We start from the raw sequence: 21,565 nt of genomic DNA, 5'->3' as shown, positions 1-21,565 counted from the left end.
CCAACTTTGAACATTCTTAAAATAATACTGTTGATACATTTCAGTCAGGTTTTAGATCTCAGCGTAGTAAAGAAACTGAGAAATGGTCAGGTTTGCTTGACTGCTTGGACGAAATAAAGCTGTGGATGGCATCAAGTTTCCTTCGGCTGAATGAGTCTAAATCTGAAGTGCTGATTTTTGGCACATCAAAAGTTAGCCAATCAGCTGTCACCTTGGTGTGATTTTCGATTCTGAAATGAAATGCTGTGGTAAAGGATAGCTTTTTTTCAATTGAGGGGTATTGCCAAACTGAAAGGCTTCCTGTCTTTTAAAGATATGGAAACTGTGATTCTTGCATCTATTGTTGACTGTTAACTGGCACCAGTGCTGCATGACTTCTTTGCGCAGGCTCTATAGATATAAACTGTTGATTGATTGATCAATTCTTGAGCTTTAAGAATCAATATCCGTTCATCATTGGTAACCTACAGTAGCAATACAATACCATACAGTACCATCTAGTCCTAAAATATAAAAGTAAATAGCTTATATAGGGTTAGTGATGTGATCAAACCTCAAACAACAACGCAGAACACTACAAAGTTCATATCAGTGCGCTAAAACATGCTATAAACATTTAGCAATGTCCTGGCAACTTGCAATGGGCAAATATGATCATCAGGCTTTTGAGGAATGTTTATTTGTTCTCTCAGTCATCACTGTATTGCATTGCATTATATGTTTAGATCATAAAACTAAGCATTTGAAGATCACCTTCATGTTATTAAGAGATATAGAGTGACAGCAGTGTCTAAAGATTAACAAAGGTTTTCTTATTATTATTTCATATGTCAGGCTTTAAAGCCTTATCTGTAAGTAAATATGGTATTTTGGTGGTTACTCCGATTCTCTACCTTGAAATCGGAGGGGTACATTTTACGCAATCACACACAAATTTACGTCCTTATTTTTTTGGTGTTCAGTGTATGTCAGAAAATGGCCTCAATGACACTCCAAAAATCTTCAAAGAATGCTGAGATATTGTTTCAGTGACCTCTAAAAACATCAATCTGGAGAGGTTAGAGACGCGATCCTGTCAAAAACAGCTTAAAATGACAGCCGTGATTTTACTGTATACTGAACTAAACCCACCTGTCCTTCCAATCTCACCATTCCTGTCTAAATTGCATGAGATAAATAATAAAAGGAATGCTTTTGAACAAAAACTGACATTTTAAAATGCATGTCATACAGCTTAAATCTTTCAACACTGCAGTCCTCACCGCTTTTGTAAACAGGTGCTAATTTTGACATAGAAATGCCCAAACATAAACAGACCATGCAGAAAAGGCCGAATTCAAAAAGCAAAAAGAGTTGATCATCTGAAGGGATCCAATCAACCCTTCGTCATAAATCATCTGTCTTTTAAAATTATAACTGCTAATCTTTTTAAAGGTATTTCTGCTTAGCTCAGCAGTAGATGTCTGACAAGCCCGATCTGAAACCTCCTGGAATGATGATTAATAGGTTCAGCTCATAACGACAGTTGCGTAAGAGACAAAAATAGGCAGGTTATCAAATCGTAGTGGATCTGATTACGCAAATGCACTACAAAACCATTTACGCATTTGTGCACAAAGGCTTCTCCTGAAATTTCCTCTCAAGCGTGTGAAAACAAAGTAAGCAGGTTTGACAGGTGCGATGCCTGGAATGTAAAAGTTTTGCAATGCTATTCAGTTCTGCAAAGAAACACACCCATATTGCAGTGTATGTGCGTGTGATTGTATGCAAGAAGCTCGGGAATCCCTTTAACAAACAAAAGATTGTCATGAGCAACCTTTTGCAACCAAATCGGACATCGGTGTGAATAACACCTACATGAGTATCAACTTTGTCTCAGATATTACTTCTTAAATTCCTGGGGAGAAAAAAAAAAAGACTCAAATGAGTCAATAAAAACACAAGGCAATGGGTTTCCTCAATTTTTTTTTAAGTCAACTTATCACTTTTTACAGTGTACTTAGTATGCTTGTCTTGTTTTGCAGTACAAATGTGACCCTGGAGCACAAAAGCAGTCTTAATTCGCTGGGGTATATTTGTAGCAATAGCCAAAAATACATTGTATGGGTCAAAATTATTGATTTTTCTTTTATGCTAAAAATCATTAGGATATTAAATAAAGATCATGTTCCATGAAGATATTTTGTAAATGTCCTACTGTAAATATATCAAAACTTCATTTTTGATTAGTAACATGCATGGCTAAGAACTTAATTTGGACAACTTTAAAGGTGATTTTTTTGCACTCTCAGATTCCAGATTTTCAAATAGTTGTATCTCAGCCAAATATTGTCCGATCCTAACAAACCATACATCAATGGACAGATTATTTATTCAGGTTACATAATACATATATATTTTTTTAAAAATCAAGATACGTAGCAAAATTATTTAAGATATTAAGTTAAATTAATATTAATTAATTAAAAAAGAAAAAAATATTAGTGAGAACAAAGCTTATTTCCACCGCAGTATAGAAAATGGAGATAAATATAGGAAAATAAAGAAAATAAAGGTAATTACAACTTCGTCTCAAAATTCAAAAAAAAATTTCTCAATTTTTTTTAAATATAAATATTTATAAGATATAAAAAAGTTAGTAAATATTTTTTTAAATTCCAAGGCTGAAACGAGCTTAAAAAGTTCTTACCACACACTGACAGATATTTTGACAAATTTTTCACAAAAACAAGACTTACTATCTTGTCATTTTACTTCAAGCAAATGTATTTGATTTAAGAATGTTTAGATACCTGAAAAACAAGAAAATAATTTTTTTAAGTGGCGTCGTTTCTTAATTTGCTTGCCTTTTACTCTAATTGCTTTCTAGCAAACACAATAGAGATTAAAGAGATCTCAGTTGTAATTTTTTAATATTGCAATCCCAAACGTGCATGTCTTTATTAGATTACTGATTAAGTGCCTTTTAAAATGACTTTCTTTGCTGCTGCGTCTGACTGTCGTCTCAGCACTCACTTTATTGGCCGTCACTCTCAGGATAATGTGTGCAAGTATTCAAGCTGTCAGACATAGTAATCTTTAAAACCTTTAATTTATATCTCATTTTCGTAGGGCAATTGGGTGCATGTTATCTGAGCGCTGCTCGATCGAGCTGAATCGAGCCGTGAAATCATTTGTAAGTGTTTGTAATTGGTTTTCACTCGAGATAGCGAGCAGCTGTATCTTATCAAACTGTGTTTAATGGCACATGAATCACTGCAGCGTTCGGCTGGAGCTGGAAAACACTCTCGTTAGAGACTTTGGAGAGAAACGAGTGAGTTAGAGACGGGTTGGTGTACTGAACCTCACCCTGCGCCGTGACTCACCTGTGCAGGTACCGTGGGCGGATCGAGATGGAGACACTCTGTCTACAGAATTCTGGACCTTGATAAAGCTGTTCATTTGCTATAAGATTACGCATTTCAGATGCAAAATCAATGCTAAAACAAACAAGGAAGCATTATACGGTTGAGGAGGGTGCATGAGTGTGTTTTGGAAATCTGATATGATTATGATCGTAAGAAAGAAACATCAAAGTTCAAACTTCTCACTTCTCCTCTAGCATATCAGAATTCAAAAATGCAATAAATAAATACATTTACTACCAATTTGAGTGAAAATTGTTTACCCTACACCAACTGATTTCAGTGAACCAAACAAATGTCAAGAGTGTGATCAAAAGATCCCAATATGAACTCAAACATTTCTCATCAAATGTTTTGAGCTGCTCTCAACATTCATTTTATAGCTTTTCAATCTTACTTTAAGACAGCTAGTGACTCATTGGTGTTTGTGTTTGATTTCTCCTAAGGATTTTTTTGAGCCATAAATGAGCAAAATAACATTCAGCAAGCTTGATTTACATAAAAAAAGATCATGAGCGTGTATTTGGCAGTTAAAGGATTCATGACGAAGCCTGAGAGTAGTTACATAACCATCGATCCTCTACTGTCCGACTGCTCGGGTATTTGTGTCTGTTGATCTGTGATAAGATGGTCAGTCAGCAGTTCTCATGTGTTCAGTGTCGTCTGATTGTATTTATGTGTTTGAAAGAGGCAGTAAAACATCCAGCAACACACACACACACACACACACACACACACACACCAAACTCTTAGTCAACTGAGGACAACCACACCTAGAGCATGTTATGGTGCCACACGTGAACTCTGTTCCAAAACCTCAAGGGCTGCTTTGCTGCCTACATAGACAGCATCAGAACATTGTAAATGACTAATTTGAAGTGCACAAGAGACTCAGATCACATATATATATTATATCCCCTTACTCTAAACCTACCTCTCATAGAAATCTAGTGGCATTTTTTGAATGTCAAAAAACACAGCTTAGTATGTTTTTAAGCAATTTGGTTTATGAGGACACAGGAAGTGTAAACCTCATGAGCCATGTTTATGTTATAATAATCATGTCATTATACACATTTGTGTCCCCCAGATCACACACACACACACTCACACACACACACACACACACACACACACACACACACACACACACACACACACACACACACTGGTTTCCATGTTTAAAGAGGACAAAGGGCCCTATGAAATCCTTTTCATTTTCTCCCAAATTCCATTTTTTTTTACAGCAAATTCTGTTGTAACAGTAGTTTATTAAAAGTTTAACAAAAATAAATAATTTTTTAGGGCCCCATGCAATACTTTTTATTTTAAGATTTTTATTTTCTGGTAGTCAGACGAATCCATAAGACATTAATCGATTTTTTTTTTTTTTGGTAATCCAATGAAATGAAACCCTTCTGATTTTTGCCAAACTAAGTGCTGCACAACAGGTGTGCTGTTAAAATTGTGTGATTATTCCTTTAAAAATAAAGTTTTAATAATAATTTTATTAGAAGTACAATTATTATTACATTAAGAAATACATTATGTTGTACAATAGTAATATATTTCTGTCACAATTTCAAACTTTTATTGAATACCTTTAAGTGTCTGTGTGTATATGATGTGATGGTAGTTTTTCTAAAATGAAACATGAAATGAATCCGTGATTCCATACACCCTACATTTTGTAGGCGTAATGGTTTTTATAGTGTACTTTATTTTCAGTATGCTGTACCACTACACACACACACACAGGTTTCCATATTTTATGTGGATTCTCCAGAGGCAAAATGATTTTAATACGGTACAAACTGTACTTTCTATCCTCTTATCCTAAACCTACCCCTCACACAAAATGTTGGGCATTTTTAGATTTTCAAAAAACTTCTATATGATTTGTAAGCTTGTCTCCTCATGGGGACCTAAAAAATGTCCCCACAAGGACAAAATGTACTGGTATTATTATACTTGCAGGGATGTTTAGTAACGTAGGGAATACCACACACACACACACACACCCATGCAGCCACTGAGGTCACATGGCCGAACTGTAAGGTGACTCACGCTATAAATACAACACAAAGGAAGAGTTCATCTAATGTTCACTTGTTCTTCAGTAGTTCACATCCAATCACTCATGACTCACACATCTGCTCACAATACAGGAGCCCGGACACCTCACCTTTGTTCAGGAACGCTCCTTATGCTCTCCACACAAAAGCAGGTTGAGGAGAGTAACCCAGGCTGGATGGTCTAGTGTTACCACTCGAGCTGAACCCTCAGGGTACGAGGCTCACAATAGACAGATTGAACTGCTGATATCTTCTGCTGTTTACATTTACATTTCTTTTCTTGGCACCTTCACGTGGAAGACCCCAGCAGATTAGGCCTCTGAGTGTTGGCTCTGCATTCTCACCATGTTTGCATCTAGAAACAGAATAGAAGGAAGTCGGAAATACACACAAATAGAAATACACACAAATAGGGGAAGTCGTGGCCTAATGGTTAGAGAGTCGGACTCGTAATCGAAAGGTTGCGAGTTCGAGCCCCCGGCCGGCAGGGATTGTAGGTGAGGGGAGGGAATGTCCAGCGCTCTCTCCACCCTCAATACCACGACTGAGGTGCCCTTGAGCAAGGCACCGAACCCCCAATTGCTCCCCGGGCGCTGCAGCATGGCTGCCCACTGCTCCGGGTGTGTGTTCACGGTGTGTGTGTGTGTGTGCATTTGTTCACTACTCACTGCTGTGTGTGTGCACTTGGATGGGTTAAACGCAGAGCACCAATTTCGAGTATGGGTCACCATACTTGACAATACGTCACGACTTTACTTTTTTTTTTTACTTTAGATTGAAAGTCAGCAAATCTGCTTCAAAACAATGTTAGGGAATGTTAAATGATTATCAAATAAACACGTGCATAGCCTTAAACGATAATATACAGAAGAGTTGTTTTTGCATACACTAGCATACAGAGTAAATAAATGCACAAAAAATAGACAAAATAATGTGTGGTAATTGGAAAAAAAGTTACTCGGGTAAGTGATTTCGGTTAAAGTGCATTGGGTTACTAGTTGCTTCCTAAGAATGTGATGATAAATCTTGCGTCAGGAACAGATCTTTGTCATATTTCACCAAAAATAAAGAAAACTAATTTTGTTTTGCAATGTCGTGACAATAAGGCACATTAAAACTTGACATAATAAATACAATTTATTAATAATATATATATATAAAAAAAAATTTTTTTTTTTATTATTGATGTATTTATTTATTTATTTAGTTATTTAACATCATGGTAGCATGGTGTGTGTGTGTGATTATAATTTCATTTCTTTTCTTTTCTATTTATTTTACTTACATTTTCTTTTCTTTTTTGCAGAGCTGCCAGTATTTTAAGGTGTACACTAATTACATTAAGCTGTACTTTAATTTACATGTACATAAAACCATTGTGTTCCCAAAAATGATCTTTGTCATTACCATAATGATAATTTAACAAGAATAATCACTGAGATGAATGAGAATTACAAACAAACACATTACAGTCATGAACATTATATACAGCTTAAATGTTACAGTTTAAAAAAAAACCTTAATTTACTTCATTTTCTTTATGCACATTTCACATTATTTTCAATTGATTTATGGTGAAAAACGACCTGGACATGTTAACCCAGTTTTCTTGAGACTTGACCAACTTGACCTTTTGACTTGATTCTACATGACACACAGTAAATCCTCCTCTATTCATCATTTTAACCACAAGCGTCTGATGGAGCGTGTTAAATGCCTTTCTTTTTTAAACTCTGATCAGTAGAAGTTAATCACCATCATCCTCCTTGTAGGAAACGGTGATAAAACACACGTCCTGCTTGTAGTTAATCAGAGTCACTGACTCAACATGCATTGTGTTTTCTGATGATGTAAGTCACTGTATTGTGTTTGGGAAAGCGGCGAAAGAATTCGTCCTACAAAAATACATAAGAAAGAAAGATCCCCGTGTCGATTATGTATTTGTGTGTATCAGTTACACATGCTATCATGACTTATATAGAGCACAGTTAAAGACACAGCCCAGAGTTACAGGATCTTGTGTAATCTCATACACACACGTCCACAGGCATTACGCTCTCTCTAGCCGAGTCTGACCAGCACCTGACAGAAAAACAGGACAAATGCCAATTTTTAATGAACTAGAAAAACGTCCACTGCTCTGCTTATAAAAGCAAATTTAGAGATGAATTTGAACATGCAGCTGCAACACACATGTGCTTGGAACGATGCACGACTTGGCTCTATAGCTCATGTTTACAGTAATTACAGGGATTTCTGAGGATGGGAACAACCAGGAAAATATATATGATCCCACACATCCCCCTTTACTGATGGATCTCAGTCGAAAGATATCACAAAAACATGTCCAGGTCTCATTCAATCCCGAGGGGGAAAAAACATGATTATGTATTACATATTTGTTTTCATAAATCTTTTTTTTTCTTAAATTTGTAAACATTTATTTTTGTAATTCTTCTCCCCATATACTGATGCTTTGAAGAACCTCTTATGAAACACTAATAACTTTTTATCTACATGTTTTTATAAAGAAATCACAAAAACAGGTCTAATTCAATCCCAAAAAAAAAAATATATATATATATTTTTGTAATTTAAATCAGCATAAATTAAAGGCAGCACAACAAACAGTATAATAATAATATATAAATACTGTACAAAATATAAAAAAATAATATGATTATTTTTCCACATTACACTAATGATAATGAGATTTTTTAATGACATTTGGGATAAAAATGTGCTTAATCGCTTTGAAAATGTCACCATACCACGTCTTTATGGGGTTTTTCTATATTTAAGGTCCTTTTTAAAGTCCATTATGATTCCTGACAATGTAAATTCTCATTTGTGGACTTTTTACATTTGTAAACTTTTATTTTTGTAATTCTTCTCCCCATATACCAATGCTTTGAAGAACCTCTTATGAAACACGAAGAACTTTTTGTGTATATACAAAGACCCATATAGCTCCTCAAGAACCTTGTACAGACAAAAGTTGTTCTCAAAAGTGCTCTAGTGAGTGCTCTAGTCTAAAGAGCCGCTGAAGAACCTTTATTTCTAAGATGTTGCGTGGAACTTCAAGCTAACGAGTTTCTAACATGCCTAAGCTCTGGATTGTGTCCTTCTGGTCAGTCTGTGGTCGGCCTCTCGGCCTTGAGTATGTGCGACCGCAGTTCTGGCCAGAATACTGGGCCCTCGACTGCCTCGAGCCCTGAGTAAACAACATACACAGGGCCTGACCCAGATCAAAAGCCTCCTTTCCCAGAGCCACAACCAGGAGAAACTCTGCTGACCAAAGACGCTATATTTGGAACAAGGGCGCACATTCTTTTTCCTAGAACGAGGTGTTTTAAGCAATTGCTGCTGAGAAAGAGCTGCTTTTTTTTAAGAGAGCCAGGATTTCACAGAGCCAGTTCTGTTTCACCTACTGACTGTTTCATGTCAAACACGCTCTTTAGGATAACGTGTGAAGATTGTAGAGGTTTTTGAGATTTGTCCAACAGCAATTAATAATGCATTGGTGTCGCTTTATGAGGAAGGAGATTCATATTTACTCAAATTATGGGAGGTCACTGCTACTCACATTAAAGAAATTAATACTTTTATTCATCAAGGATGTATTAAATTGATTAAAAGTGACAGTAAAGGTATTTATAATGACACAAAAGATTTCTATTTTAAATAAACGCTCTTATTTTGAACTTTCTATTCATCAAAGAATCCTTAAATAAATATGTATCTCGGTTTCCATTATTAATAATAATCAGAAATTCTTAAGGATCACGTGCCACTGAAGACTGGAGTAATGATGCTGAAAATTCAGCTTTGATCACAGAAATAAATTATATTTTAAAATATATTCAAATAGAAAGCAGTTCTTTTAAATTGTAATAATATTTCACATTTTTATTGTATTTTACTATATTTTTAATCAAATAAGTTTTTTTCGACTTCTTTCAAAAACCTATTTGAATTCAAATGTGATTAACAGCAGAATTTGGGTATATTTTTCATCAAACAAAGGACCTAAAAATTTTTACCAGAGGGTAAAACTATCTTTATATATATATATGGATCATTACTGTTCCATATATATGGATAAGTTGTCCATTGTGGCCTCAGTGACACTTGTTTGGCTGTAAAGTTATTTATGCGATAAAATACTAGTTTTAACTACTCTTCACTTCAGTCTTGACCATGAACTTTCTGCAGCAGGGAAAAAACTAACCAAAGAGTAAACTAAACATTAGGTAAAAATAAATTGCTAAACCAACAAATGCTAAATCTAATGTCATTCCTGCTCCTGTTAATCTCACCACAAGAATCATGAGAGTTATTAAGCTTTCATATTACAGAAACCGTAACAGGTCACAGTGTTAACAGTAAAAGGACTATTTGTTTTTGTTATTTAATGATTGGTGACCACAGCTATTATGCAGTAGAGATAAAATTCCTCACAACCACCATAAACATCTTCTGATCGTGTGAAGTCATCACGCTCTTTTATTGGCAGTGATTAAAGCTACCAAACATCCCAGTTTTGCTTATTACTTGCATCATATTGCATAAAAACAATCCAGAGATCATGCAGATTACAATCCGATTAACAGGGCTTGTGAGAATGTGCAGGAGCTTGTAAACACACCGATTTCTGTAAATAAAACCACAGAATTCAAGAGAAAATGGAGGAGTGACTATTAGCGCTTACTGTAAATGTTCACAGCTCCCGTGTTGCGTAAAACACGTTAGTAGCGGAAGTCTCCTTAATGCACAGTAAAGGGAGGTTTATCTGGAAAGACATGGTGAAAAGTGTAATGAGCATTAGCTGTCATTCTTGTACATTAAAGTCAATGGCATGTGACAGTTTGAAGTAAATCTGATAGATTTGTGGTGATGCAAAATATTCCCCTCCTTCTTGAGGCTTGATTTGAGTTCATGGCAATGCAATACTGCATAATGGAGAACTGAAAGAGAAAAGAGAACTCATCGAGCTTTAGTTTCACCAAAACAATACGGTTAATATTGGGCAAAATTAAAATAAAGAATAAAATAGCAAAAAATATCATAAATAATAAATGAAAATAAATCATAATAAACACATCACTAACAATGAGAACCAGTAATAGTGATGCTTGACAAAAAGTACTGTGCATAAAATAAAATAAAATGAAATAATGAAATGAAATGAAATAATGAAATGAAATGAAATAATGAAATGAAATGAAATAATGAAATAATAAAATTAAATTAAATTAAATTAAATTAAATAATAAAACTGGGCAAAAAAAAAAAGAGAAAGAAATTAAAATAAATCATAATAAACACATCACTAACGAGCACCAGTAATAGTGATGCTTGACAAAAAGTACTGTGCATAAAATAAAATAAAACTTGGCAAAAAAAGAATTTAATATAAATAATAATAAACACATCACTAACAATGAGCACCAGTAATAGCGATGCTTGACAAACAGCAAAAAAAAAAAAAAAAAAGGGGGGGGGGGGGGTAATAATAATGTGTGTTCAGAAAATAAAAGATTTTTCATCAGAGCTTTCATCACATAACTAACACTAATATGATCACTAGTTTCTTGACTTAGCAAACAGCACAAAAGCAAAAAGTGCATAAATAAAATAAAATAAAAATGTTATCGACCAATTAAGTTTAGCTATTTGTGAAACAGTATGTGGAGCAATATGTAATTATAAGGATTTCATGTGACATCGTTATGTTGTGTCATGTGACATTAAAATATTTTTTAGCATCTCCAAAATAAATGCTTGACAATCTGGTCAAACAGTGAAGATGCTAAAAACTGCAGCTGATATAGCTTCCAGTTCAAACACAAAACAAATGGACAAAAATGGGTACATTTTGGCCAATGCAATTCGGATTTTCAATGCATACAATAAATGCATCCTATATGTATACACACTGCAGAAACAGCCCAGGTATGATAGTATTCTGAACATGACGAGAATATGTCGTCTAAACATGGCAAGCATCTGTGAGGTCATGAGTGTTTGTTCAGACAGCATGTTTCCACTGTTCAGCACAAACAGAGGAAGCGTCTCTACATGCATGTGAAAGCATGAACCTGCTGCTGTTTAAACACACACAATGTTAATGTGTGTTTGTGTGCGTGTGATTTCCTGCGGCACGACTGAACTTTCCAGTGCAAACGTCAGACAATGCCATTTCACTTATAGCTTCAGACTAAATCAGTAATGTATTTTTGGAATAAAAATGCAATGTAATTATATTTGTAATTATTATTTAAGGAATTGTTCATGTCTGGAGCACAAACACTGCAGGATGATGTGCACACTCAACTTTATTATTAAAGGTTTGATCACATTATAGGTGCTAGTAATAGGGATGCATGATTTTGCAAATACCACAAATGAAAAAAAAGTACACACAGTACTACAGTCCATAAAAAACTAAATAAAATAAAATAAAAATACAACTGCATACTTCCAAAAAAAAAAAAAATTTACTATTAATGGGATAAATATTAAAACAAAACAAATAAAATACTACTGCATATTTCCCAAAAAATTTAAATGTACTATTAATGGTATACATACTATTAAATAAAAAAATAAAATGTATTATTAATGGTATACGTACTATTAAAACAAAACAAATAAAATAATGAAATATTAGAGATTAGTGTTAGAGATTATAACTAACACATCAACAAATAAAAAAGATTAAATTAAAATAAAATAATACTATTGCATGCTATTAAAAATAAAACACTATATATTGCCTTTAAAATAAAATATATATATTATATTAAAATAAAAAAAATAATATATAATATTTAGACTTTTTAGAGGTTATAACTAACACGACTAACACTAATATGAGCGCTAGTCATAGTAATGCTTGCCTTAGCATAGCACAAATGAAAAAAAAAGTACTATGCAAACATGAAATAAAATAAATGTAAAAAGTAAAATAGTATCCTCCAATTAAGTCCCGCATACTATTTTTAAAATATAATAAGAGGTTACAGGTTAGAGGTTTCATCACATAACTAATACTAATATGAGCATAGTGACACTTGATTTAGCAAATAGCACAAACATAAAATGTCTTTCAAATATTCCTGGAACATAAAACGTCAATAACAGTGCTTTCATGTCCACCGACTGCAGAAGTACAAGCGTGTTTGTGTAACAACAGCGAGGTCCAGGAAAACAGTAGGAGGCTGCAGCCGCTCTCGCTCTCCAGCACCTTCTATCAACAGGAAACATCTTTTCACAGGCCAGGAAGTGTCACTGTCTAATTGGCTCGGTGTGATTCAACGAGAGCTGTTTTCTCAGCCAATGGGAGGGCGGTTATTTTGAGCGGCGGTATAAAAGCTGAAGCGCTCATGGATCTCACAGCACACGCCGGCGGTGAGCTCACAGGAACGGCAGACCTCTGCTGAGTTACACCGCTGCTCTGAGTCACTTCACAAGCACTTGCTGTAAACGCAGGGCAGAAAAACTGACTCACAAAACACACAGATGTTCTCATGGGCCGCTGTCATTCGCCTATACCATGGACAGATCATCCTTTGGCCCGCTGAACGAAAGGAAACTCATCATTAACCATGACGTTTTACCATGTTCTTACCATTTCATTGAGTACAGAAGACTTTGCATTGGCCAGATTATAACAAACAGTATAATTAATTTATACGTCTGTGTGTTTGTTTCTAATGGTAGTTGATTTTCAATCCAGTTTAGAGAAAATTAAATATGTAAAAAAAACCTGGGTATTGCATTTAAGTAGAAACAAAGAAACCTCTTCTGCTCACCAAGGCTGAATTTGTTTGATTAAAAATATGGTAAAAACTGTAAAATTGTGAAATATTATTTTCATTTAAAATAACTGGTTTCTATGTAAATTATTTTTAAAATGTAATTTATTCCTGTGATCAAGGCTGAATTTTCTTCAGTGTCACATGATCTTCAGAAATATGCTGATTTGCTGCTCAAGAAACATTTCTGATTATTATCAATGTTGAAAACAGTTGTGCTACTTTATATATTTTGCTGATATATATTTCAGTTCTTATGGATTTAATGTATCCTTGATGAATAAAAGTATTTTAAAAACACCAAACTTTTGAACAATAATGTATATACTGCATACTGCTAAAATAGTAGTATGGCTGAATGATATTTGGAACACCAGAAATGTATGTTTAAAGGGTTAGTTATCATCTTTTACTCGCGCTCATGTTCTTCCCAACGTTTTTGACTTTTTTCTTCAGCAGAAAACAAAAGAACATACTTTTAATCACAGTCAAACACCGGACCCCATTGACTTTCATTGTAATCTCTTTAAGGCCTTCATAACTAATCAAGTATAAAAAGGTGGTCAGGCTACATGTACATGGTCATGTAGTTAGCTTTTTTAAACGTAGGTCTGTGATAACATCACCTTGTACGCGAAAAGGCTACAATTGACTCGTGGCATTATAGTCAATTAAGCTTTTGGAATTGACTTGGCGTCTCGTATGTGGGGCATTTCAGAATGGTACAATTATGTGTCAGCATCTTCCTGTCATTTATGCAAGGGCAATGCATAGCTACAGGTCCAAATATATCCCCAGCTCGCTCCTTTATGGGAGTAAAAGAGCCGAACGGCCTCGGCACGCTGGCGGAATTCTGTAATTAGCACACGTCGCTCCGGAGACAAAAGGACTGCCGAGGGTCAGGAAGGAGAACAATCCTACAGCCGGAGCACATTCCAAGAAAAGCCCAGCGCGTAGGAATCATGGGTACCTACGACTCCTTCACACCAGACTGCGACACGGTGAGTCACCTCGGCTAAAAGCGGATGATGACATAAATGCCATGTTCGGAAAATGCGCGGTCACCTAGAGAGCAGGTTGAATGGTGATTGTCTGACCGTTCATCCAAAAAAAAGAAAATTAAATAAAAATGTAAATAAATTAACTAAAATAATAATAACAAAAAATTAATTAATTAAAATATTTTTTTTATTTAAAAAATAATAATAATTAATAATTTATGTTATTACTCATTTAATTAAATAAATTACAATTAGCAATTTCACCTTTTATTCCAAACCTGTATGACTTTCTTCTGTGGAACACACATGGAAATTCTATTCAAAAACAACTAAAATGTCCTTACAAGTTGTATATTTTTTGGTGCATTTAGGTTTAGATTTGCCGGTCAACAACTTTGCTCCATATGTATGTATCCCTCAAAGACACATGAAGTACTTCTCATAAAATTAATCAACTATATTATATGCTATTTTACAGTAAAATTACATATAATATGATTTTAAATTATTTGCAATTTTATATTGCATATAGTAAGCTACTGTAACCAATTAACAGGTTTTTACACTAGTATTGTTACAGCATTTTTCTGTAAAATTACAAACATTTTTACAGTGTCGCTTTGTGTTTTGTGTCTGTTTCTCATATAAAGTTACCATCTGACTTTAAAAGATTTGTAATACAGTGCAAAAGTCATATAGACAACATTTTGTTGATTTGCTGCTCAGGAGACATTTCTGCAATGTTGAAAACAGTTGTTCTGCTTCATATTTTTATGGAATTTTTGCTAAATACAAAGTTCAATAGAAGGATTTATTCGAAATAGAAATCTTTTGTAACATTAAAAATGTCTTTAATGTCTCTTTTGATCATTTTGGACAATATTTATGATACTTTTATGGTGCTTTATTGTCTTTTCTGGAGGTTGTTGGTATAAATCACAGTCCAAGTTCAATCCAATCTCCTCAAAAACATCTCAATTCATGTTCTATGGAAAATAATGTGTAAATGGTGACGAAAGTCTTCATTTTAGGTTGAACTATCCCTTTAAAACCATTCAAAAACAACCAAAAATGTGTCCTTACTAGTTTGGAACTGATATCTACAGTATATTTTTGCCCTTTGCTGCATTTAGCTTTGGATTTGCCAGCTCCACATGTACGATCCCCTCCGAGACGTCTGAAGTACCTCTCATAAAATTATTAATACGTGAGCAAACACAAGACAGAAAGAGTTCACCTTTAAATACACACGTTCAGGATGTTCCTCTGTTAGTCTTTGAGTGGGTGGCCTGATATTTAAAGGAATGCACGCTCACTTTACATCCATGTTCTCTCCTGGTGGTCGTATCGTGAGGACGTACAGTAATGTGTGTGCTTGGGAAATGGCCGTTCGAGTCTTTTCCATCTTAAAGTTAGAAGGAAAGTTCCTTAAACTTTGGGTTTGCTAGATTAGAACAATCCCCCACCAACCCGTCATTAGTGGGATTGGAGTTACGCGCCACACCCAAGCAAGATGTTTCCGGCGCGCTCTAAAAATGGCCGTCTGATGATGGGGTCAGCGCAGAATAAGCGAGGGGTACCTAGTGTTTTGGTATTCGGATGTTTATTAAGCCGCATGCACACAGGAAAGTGAATCACACGCTCATGTTTGTGGCTTCGTTCAATGCCAACATTTTTACACACGCTGTAAAAACCGTCCCGGGCCACCCTCAACGCCCACACCGAGCCACAGAGCTGCCCTCATTACAGATGGGAAATATGTAAATCAGCAAACAAAGAGTGCAGAAATATCATGCGTGAGATCTCTGTTTGCACAGAGACAATTGAGACAGCATGACTCTGCTTCTCAGATGTTTCTACTTAAAAGATGCAGATGAAATACATGATTTTCTGTGATGGTTTATACTGATAAGTGAAAATTTGCTTAAAATGTACTCGCCCTTAGGCTATTTCAGATGTAGTTGCATTTGTTTCTTCACCAGATGTGTAGAAATGTATCATTCCATCACTTGCTCACTAATGGACGCACTGCAGTGAATGGGTGCCGTCAGAATCCAAACAGCTGATAAAAAACATCACAATAATCCACACCACTCCAGTCCATCAGTTAATGTCTTGTGAAGTCAAAAGCTGCATCAGGCCAAAACATGAGTCCATAATCCATAATAACGCTTCCTCCAGTGAAAAACTCCATCTTCCATTGTCTCTAAGATCAAAATTAGTTTAGAGCTGTTTTGGCTTGTAAACGGTGCTTGATCTGTGCAGAGTTCTCTCCTGATTCAGACCAGACCACTTTTTCATTGGAGAATGGACTCATATTTTAGCTAGAAGCAATGGTTTGAAGTAAAAAAGGTCTTAATAATGGATTTGTTTCTTGTAAACGCACAGCTTTTGGCTTCACAAGACATTAACTGATGGACTGGAGTGGTGTGGATTATTGTGATGTTTTTATCAGCTGTTTGGACTCTCATTCTGACGGCACCCATTCACTGCAGAGCATCCATTGCTGAGCAAGTGATGTAATGCTACATTTCTCCAAATCTGATGAAGAAACAAACTCATCCACATTTTGAATGGCCTGAGGTTGAGGACATTTTCAGCCAAAGAATACGCAATATGAACTCAAGCATCTGTCATCAAATTTTTTCAAGACCAAATTGCTGCAAAGGAAATTTAGGTTAACACCTAAATGAAACATAACTGAACTCCACTATATGTACGATCAATATCATTTTCCTCTGAGCTTTCACAGACACAAAGTAACAGAAAAAGAGAAATGAAGTCAGAATCAGAATTCTGATGTTTCTGTTTAAAAAAACAAAAAACGCCAAACTCAGCAGTTCAGATGCTGTAATGACTGATAAATGAAGCTCAGGAGCCGTTGAGGTGAGATGGAAATATCTGACAGCATCAGGTGAAACCTCAAGAGTTCCAAAGCTTCCTGTTAGTCAGAGCTTCTTTAAAAAGTATCTTTATAAGCCTCAAGTTAATGTATGAAACCAGTTGAGTCATCCTTTGGGCCGTGTAAGTGTGTGAGCAGGGAACGCTGCAGCTGTTTTGCAATCACAAACTTTCTCTGCCGCTTCCTCTGAGCAGCACTTCTGAAAGTACACATATGAGTGTCATGCAGCCAACGTTAAACCGCACAGCGTGCCATTGAGCATCCATCTGTCACCTACGAGCACACTACAGTTTTAAAAAGGTCACAAAAAGGGTTTTACAACCCAAAGCCTTTGAAGAATCATTGCAGAGGATCACTGAAATGATTGCTCATAGGTTTAATAATGAAACCAGCCCTCTAACAGCATTAAGGTTCAGTTTGTGCATCGTCCTGCAGGGTTTAAATGACTCCTTGAATCGTGCATGTGTCTTGTTGAGAAGCTATCCGATCAAGATGACTCAATAACAGCTAAAAAAGGATTCTTTGCTGAATCTACATTGAAAAAAAACTACATTATTTACTTAACTAGAAATAATATAATTTTTTTACTTTTTTACAATATAAGGTGTTGCAAGGAACCACTGCAGAAACTTTATTTTAACTTTAAGCAGCGGTTGGCCATTAATTAAATCAGTCGCAAATTTAAAGTTCACATATAAAATCTCAGCTCATGTTATGAGTCACATGAGAAGATATCGAGGGCGTGTAAACGGTTAGTTCTCAGTATTCATCATGAACTCAAATGGACTCTACAGAAAGTCTCATTCACACACAAGAAGGCCCGTTGCTCGGTCCTGTTCTTCAGTTGAAAAAAGGTCAAGATTATGTTTGATTTAGGTGTAAACAACAGAAATGAATCATCCACGTCTTTTTCCTGGACAAACGGTCCATATGCATTTTCCACAATGGATCATTTTGCTGACCGTTTGATGCATATTGCACACAAAAGCTGGAAAGGATTTCTTGAAAATCACAAGATCTAATCAGATCCACCTGCAATGCAACTTCCAGGAGTCAAAGTGCACATTTGTACTGGTCCATTGGCTGAAAGGATTAAGTTTAGCATATGTAACTTATACTGTGATGCTATTAAAAACATTTACTCTCTTATATTTCTCATCAAAAGCATGGTATGTACTGGTTAGCGGTGGTTTTGGTGATTGCCTTGTTGCTTACAAGCTTGATAGTCTGATAAAAAAAAATACATATTTGATTACATGAATATTCATATTTACTATTACAACATTCATTTTTATCACTCCTCAAGAAATACTGTAAGCTTTTTGCACAAAAGGAGTGCATCAGGTATAAGAGAGTGCAACAGTGATTTTGCGGCTTTAAGAACTACACGAAGCATTGCAAACAAAATAATCAAAATGAAAACTCTAGATGTGGATGTATGTATAACAATATACTTTAAGATTATTGCAATACATGCATATGATCAAATATGATCATCGGGGTTTTGAGGAACATTTATTAGTTCATCTGTCAGCCATCATTATATGTTTTTTACCTTCAAACTAAGTATTTCATATAATCTTACTAAGACACATTATTGGAGATACAGAGCGACGACTGATATATGCATTTTATGTAATATCTGCTATGCTGTTATAAAGACCTCATTGACTTAAAGTACAAGAATTTCATCTTTTTGGCCATATAAATATCGGCATCTGCACCAAATTGAGTATTTCTGCTCAGTTTAAACTGAAATAAAACTGATGTTTCTATTTAAAGAAATTATTTTTTTTCAGGCTATTTCATATGTCAGACATTACAGGGTTAAAAATATTATTGAAAATGAATGAATGTGATTTTTACTTCCAGAACCAGACTGTTGGACTCTACAGATGCTTTATCTGTTCTTGTGCTGCCACAGAGAATGATGGGAAATGTAGTTTTGTTGTAGTATTTCACCTCATATACAGTAGTAGCTATAAGTAGCATTGTTTGGCAAGCTTGATTGTTCAAACACAAAATATGAGGAACTGAATTGTACCATCAACACTGACAATAAAAACGTATTTATGACCCATAACAATCTGCTTCCACCTGATATGACCGTATCATCCTCACATAACAGGTACCTGATATTTCCCTCTTTCAGTCTCTTTTCATCTCTCTCTGACTACACGGGTTTCAAAACTGTCATACTAAGATTCTGACACCTTCTTTCATGAATATCTGAAATATCTCACAATGAAGGATAAAACAGGTGGAATCTTCTCCATTCTCAACATCCGCCTGAAAGGAAAACGCAAGAAAGATGATAAACCTGAAAGAAAACACTGAATTTCTTCTGGAAAAAGTGAAAGCGTAAACACTGACAGATGGAGCAGTTTAAGAGAAAAGATGTGAGTTTTTGTTTTGAGTAAAACTATGGCAACGAAGGAGAGAAACACATGCATGCTGTTCATGCATGTGCATGTGAGGGATTTCATTATCATGTGTCTGCAGGCACGACGGACAGCAGATGCTTCCCAGGATGCTTTTCAACGTGCCCCTTTGGCGTCACTGTTTCATCATGACAGCTCTTTATTAATCTCACATCCGACCAACATCATCAACCTAGAACCTGCCACTGATGAAAAACAGCCTAACTGTCATGTAATCTATAGATATTAAAATGAAAATGCCACATTAGCAGTGGTTGTGCATTACCTTGATACACCATTTGTGTCATTTCCTAGAAATGAAACAAATGAAAATGAATGACAGATTAGGTTTGCCATAAACATCAGGCAATTCTGCATATAACGATTAGGCTATATAATATTCAAAGTTAAAAGTTAACACATTCTTGTAAATGACATTTGGAAATTCTAAAGATAACCATGAGCATACATTAATCATACAGTACATTAATCCAAATGCATCCGTAATCTATTCATTTAAAACTGTTATTAAATCATATTATATAGCAGGAATAATTTTTCCCATAAATTAAGCTTGTATTAAACCATGTAGCATCGACGCAGCTGCAGATTATATATAGAAAATATGCAGATTATTTCACTTGCTACGAAGTTCCGAAAAACCAAACTCTCAAAGATTTAATGTGATCGATTAGTTCTTCCTCAGATGCATTCATAATATCAGTGAAAACACAACTTGATTCCATGAAAACAGTCTAAAAGCCTGTGCTTCTGATTATCATATTAGAGCTTCTTAGATCAAGAAAGCTTGCAGTTTTGCATGCATGCATCAAACACTGTTAAATACTGTGTGCATATGCATCAGAAGACCAGCCCTTTGTAAACAGATAAGAGCAATGTTAAAGGAAATACTCGAGGCAGTATTCGCTAAAGACGTGCATCTGGTAACTATTATAAAAGTAGGAAAAGCACCTATTATGAAGTCATTAGTGATGCAACAATATTTCTGCAGTGCCACTGACCCGAATCAAATCACAGCAACACTCACTTGTTTGTGCATTGGGACCGAATTCTCCATTCAATCTGTATGTAAAGATCTGTTATTGATGTGAGTGTGTGTATGTGTGTTGTATGGGCTTCCTTTCAGGGCGGTATATGAGCATAACCCTTCTCACCACACAAACCGCTACTCAACCTCAACAACAACCTCCTTCCTCCTGTTTACGCCCGTCCTCTTGTAAACACTCCCACCCAGGAACAAAAACAACTAACCAAGCTAACTGTAAAGTTATGATATTATAAAGCAGAGGTGCTCAACTGGGGGGTCACGACCCGACAACGTGGTCTGTTAGGGAGGCACAAACGTAAAAAAAACAATATATGTACATAGTTTAGATCGGCATCTTTTAAATGGGTGGAGAAACACGTCCCATTTCTGATATTGTTGGTGTCAATAATTATTGCGTCCCATGTGAACACGGAAAGGTTTGAACTCATACTAAACTGAAATCAGTGAGAACTGAAAGACTGAGGTGGTTCCTCTAACAGGAGCATTTCATTCAGTTTCCCTCATTTGATCTCACTTCCATATCAGCCTGATACTACTAAACAGGGACAAAACAGTAATTAAACTGAAATTGTGCTCACCCTCTGGACATCCAAACTGTAGATGAGTTTGTTTCTTCATCAGATTTGTAGAAATGTAGCACTCCATCACTTCCTCTGCAGTGAATGGGTGCCGTCAGAATGAGTCCAAACAGCTGATAAAAACATCACAAATCCACACCACTCCAGTCCATCAATTAACATCTTGAGAAGACAAAAGCTGCATGTTTGTAAAAAAACAAGTTCATAATTAAGACATTTTAACTGCCACTTCTGCCTAAAATACATGTCTATAATCCATAATAATGCTTCCTCCAGTGAAAAAGTCCATCTCCTGT

General features: G+C 35.4%; 1 protein-coding gene across 1 annotated transcript in view; it reads right to left on the bottom strand.

Annotated features, from left to right (window-relative positions):
* Positions 1 to 5,734: 5,734 nt before the first annotated feature.
* The window catches only part of eps15l1b (epidermal growth factor receptor pathway substrate 15-like 1b), a 78,481-nt gene continuing 62,650 nt past the window's right edge, over positions 5,735 to 21,565 (bottom strand). Inside the window, exon 25 of the transcript XR_013782100.1 lies at positions 5,735 to 5,834. The gene's annotated coding sequence lies outside the window, so the exon portion shown is untranslated. The remainder of the gene's footprint in view (positions 5,835 to 21,565) is intronic.

This window comes from Barbus barbus, assembly GCF_936440315.1.
Source record: "Barbus barbus genome assembly, chromosome: 26".
In the NCBI taxonomy this organism is placed as follows: Eukaryota; Metazoa; Chordata; class Actinopteri; order Cypriniformes; family Cyprinidae; genus Barbus; species Barbus barbus.
This window is presented reverse-complemented; position numbering and strand designations above follow the sequence as displayed.